Source organism: Pteropus alecto, unplaced genomic scaffold, assembly GCF_000325575.1.
Source record: "Pteropus alecto unplaced genomic scaffold, ASM32557v1 scaffold155, whole genome shotgun sequence".
Lineage (NCBI taxonomy): Eukaryota > Metazoa > Chordata > Mammalia > Chiroptera > Pteropodidae > Pteropus > Pteropus alecto.
The window spans coordinates 22,543,159-22,548,111 of NW_006438113.1; positions in this window are offsets into that span (position 1 = coordinate 22,543,159).

Below are 4,953 nucleotides of genomic sequence, written 5' to 3' on the forward strand. Positions count from 1 at the left end.
ATAGTTTGAGAACCAACAATTTATCGAAAAGAGCCTTGATTTAAATATCTGGAGACCTTGATTCTAGCCTAAATTTGGCCAAACACTAGCCATATGGTCTTAGGTAAATATTTAGTCTCACTGGGCCCTATTTACTTATGGGTAAAGCAGGGATAAAGCTCCCAATTTCCCTATTTCACAGTTGTTGTGACGATCAAAGAAGAGAATAACTGTGGAAATGCTTTGAAAGGATAAGCAGAATGGTTCTATACTAGTGTAATTTATTACACCCCATGGGGCATTGAGACACATTCTTGTACACCATTTGGCAGCTGTCATTCTTAGCAGTTGCCAAATGGCAATGTAGCCGTGAGGGATTTTTTAATACATATCAGGAGAAGATGAGGTATCAATCCAGCTTTCTTTCATCACAAATGTACTAGTCATGTACTATGTCAGGCATCTGACAGCACAAAGACAAAGATGCAAGACTACTCACTGTCTAATAAAGGGATATTAGCATAAATAAAATACTTGCAATGTAGTATAAGCACAAACACTGGTAACATTCATATTACATTTGCAACCATAAGAAAATACAATTAGCAATGCCAGGATTCAGGGTAGAGAAAGGTGGCAGGAAATGCTGCATAGAAGTTAAGGTGTCAACATAGTAAATCAGCTGACAAAAATTAATAAAGGTAATGATGGCAGACCAAAACATGCACCTACTTTCACTCACCCTTGAAACTCCACTAAAGTGTCAACCTGAATCTGACAGTATAGCAAAAGCATATAATATAAACCAAGTTGGGTTTACACCAGCAATTCAAGGTTGGTTTAACACTTAAAAAATAATCAATCAATGTAATTTGCCATATTAAGAAATTAAAGAAAAACATTGTATGATCAATTCAATAGATACAGAAATAAACATTTGATAAAATTCAACATACTTTTGTGATTAAACAGAAAAAGCTCCACACACTAGGAGTAGAAGGGATCTTCCTTTCTGAAAAAAAGAAAAGAAGGAAGGAAGGAAGGAAGGAAGGAAGGAAGGAAGGAAGGAAGAAATACAGACAGAAAGGAAGAAAGAAAGAAATACAGACAGAAAGAAAGAAAGAATTTAAAGGAGAAGGAAGGAGAAGGAAGGAAGGAAGGAAGGAAGGAAGGAAGAAATACAGACAGAAAGGAAGAAAGAAAGAAATACAGACAGACAGAAAGAAAGAATTTAAAAGCCCACAAGCACACTTCTTCTAATGAGAAGACACTGAAAATTGTCCCTTTGATATAAGAAACAAAATAAGCAAGCCACTATCCCAATTCTTGTCAGCATTGCTCTAGTGATCCTAGCCAAAACTATAAAACAAGATAAAGAAATATGAACTATAAAGGTTGACCACAACAAAAACTATAAAACAAGATAAAGAAATATGAAATATAAAGGTTGACCACAAAATAAAATGTCCTTATTTGCAGGTGATATGATTGTAGTCATAGAAATACAAAAATAATATAGAGATAAATTATTAATTTAGTTTAGCAAGGTTGCTAGGTACAAAATCAATTTAAAAATTTATTTCTATATGTGAGAAACATTTAGAAAACAAAAGTAAAAAGACTATTCTATTTATTACAATATCAAAAATATTAAGTAACTAGGAATAGCTATACTCTAAGATTTGTAAGACTTAAATGGCAAAGACTGCAAAATTTTAATAAAATGAAAGGACATCTACACAAATAAAGAGATTGAAAGACTCGATGTTGTAAAAATAACAATTCTCCACAAATTTATCTGGAATTTCAATGCAATTCAATCAAAATCTCAGTAGGTTTCTGGAAGAATATTGACAAGCCAATTCTAAAATACAGATAAAATACAAAAAGCCTAAAATACACAAGAAACAATTACAGTAAGAAGACTGACTCTACTGGAAATTAAGACATTAAACTACAGTATTTAAAAGAATGAGGTAGTGGTGCAAGGATAGGTAAATAGACCAACAGAATGAACTATGTGTGTCCCAGGAACTGACATACACGTGTATGGATACTTGATTTATGACAAAGGTAGTACTGCATAGCAGTTAGAAATGGGTGGACTTTTCAATATATAACAACAAAAAAGTTGAGCATTATTTTGGGGAAGAAAATTATATTAGAACACTTACCATGCAGCAAAATCATTTCCATTTAGCTCATGGCACCAAGTAGGAAAGGCAAAACAATAAACCCTTTTAGAAGATAACATAGAAGAATATTTTTAGAACTTCACAGCACAGAAATATTCTCAATAAGACACAAAAAGGATAAGGTTAATATTAAAAATATATTAAATTTAAATTAAATACTTCTGTTTATGAACATACACCATTAAAAGACACACTAATAATCCAGGAGTAATGATCGAGACTGTGAACTCTTTATAACATTTCTCCAGAAAGGAAACCAGGGCACATTATAGAAATGGCAATTCCAAATATATAACAGGAAATGTACAGGATGAATCTGAGACATCTTGACCAGCCTGAAAACAGCAAGGTTATCAGCAGCTACTAGAGTCATACCAAAGAACAAGGGAGCCACTTCGAAGGGGCTCGTACTGGCCAAAGATGAGACAACTCAAGCACCCCCAAAATAATGGCTCCACTAAATTGAAGTACAACATATATATACAAATCCATTGGTTCATGATACTCTTAAAATAAAAACTCATTGATCACTTTTAGAAGTTGCTAGAGCATGAAATCTTTATTCTAAAAATGATAAAAAGAATCAAGTTTTTATACTGCTTTCCTCCTACACAGTACTTCAGGCTAACAAAGTAAGTGACTGAGCAAATTTCTTCTTTATAAAATGAATCACAGCTAGTAAATGTTAGAAGAATGATAGCATTAGAAAATCACGTTTGCAGTCTGCACTGAAAGATTTGTCTAAGCAAAGCTAGTGGTCCAGAAATATTAAGTGAAAGGTCGATGGAGAGCATTTTAATGGTAGATCATTTTTAATACTATCTAAACTCAAATGTTATCAAGACTAAGGAGAAAACCAAGCATTATGTGCCTCCTGACATAATGAAGAGGAACTATTATACATCTATATGCTAGCAACAAAATGTTGGAAATTGAAAATTATTACCATTTATAACAGCAACAAGAATATAAAGTATTTGTGGTGACCTTGAGTTAAACAAAGATTTATTAGATATGACACCAAAAAGACAATTCACAACAACAACAAAAAATCATAAATTAGACTTAAAATTTTTAAGTTTTGTTCTTTAAAAATGTTTTTTAATGAAAAAACAAATATTTAAAAATGAGAATAAAAATCTTTACAAAACATAAATCTGACACAGGACTTGTATCTAAAATACATAAAGAACTTTCAAAACTCAACTATAAAAGAACAAAAAACACAATTTAAAATTAGGAAAAAAGATTTAATCACCTAAGATTAACTACTTCACTAAAGAACATATACAGCGGGCATATTAAAATAAGCTCAATATCATTAGTAATTCGAAAAGTATAAATTCAAGCCACAATGAGGTATACTACATACCTATTAGAATGACTAAAATTAATAAGACTGACCTTATTGAGTATGGGCAAGGATGTAGAAAACCTGACATACACTGCTGGTGGGAATATAAAATGGTACAACCACCTTGGAAAAGATTTTGGCAGTTTCTTTAAAAGTTAAATATATACCTATAAAATTATCCAACCATGTGATTCCTATGTATTTATCCAAGAGAAAAGGAGATATAAGTCCATACAAATACTTGCACATGAATGTTTATAGCAGCTTATTTTTAATAGCCAAATAGTGGAAACAACTCAAATGTCCAAAAACAGGTGAAGAAACAAATTGTGATATATCCATACAGTGGGATACTGCTCAACAATAACAAGGAATGAACTAGTAATATGACAATATGGATGAATCTTAAATTACACTGAATAAAAAAAGCTGAGTGAAAGAGTACACACTGTATGATTCCACTTACTTCGAACTCTAGGAAACTCAAACTAATCTATAGAGATGGAAAGATCAGTGGTTGCTTAGGGAGGAGCTAAACAGGAAGATTACAAAGGGTCATAAGGCTGGTCACAGACCTATTGCATGGTGCCAAGAGCATCAGTCAAACGATAAGAGCATAAAAGTAGGGGAAGGACCAGCAGCAGTGATGAGGAATTGGTTGCAAACAAGGGATTGATCAATTAAGTAAGTCTATTAAGGATAATGGGAAGCAGTTTCCTATCACAAGGAAGGGGGTAAAAATGTAAAAAGAGAGAAAACTAAAATGAACCCTGTGCTATTGAATTCAAATTAGAATTATCATTGTGAACTCATAGTTTGTAACACATAGATTGATAGAGAAATAAATATAAGTATAAACGTGTATTGTTATGTGTGAATATTATATATCCACATTATATATGGATATATACACATATACATATACATATAAATATACACATACACATATATATATTTTCTAGCCATGTCCACTAACAGGGCATGGGAGCAGTAATGCTTTCAATAGCAATCAGCACACCTACTCTCCTAATCTTGTTTTCTAAATATCTACTAAAGAATCTTGGAGGTAAATTTCTTGGAGAAATAGCTGGTTCCAAAGTAGGGGCAGAGAAAGTAGATGACCCCAGAAAATTCTTTCTTCTTATGTCAGAAAATAAGGAATTGCTCAAAGAATGATAATGACATGTTAAAAAGGTAAAGAACGATCTCAAAGGGCTACCACTGGTCAAATCTGGAACAATTTTAGCATCAAAATAAATAACATATTAAAGCACTATACTATACTCTGAACAAAATTGGAAAAAACCATTACTCAAAATTAATGTAAATTTTAAAATAAATAAACTGAAAGTTTTGTGGAATATTTAAATGAGGTTCTTCAATATTTTGAAAAAAAAATCTCCCCACAAAAAATCTATTAATTGT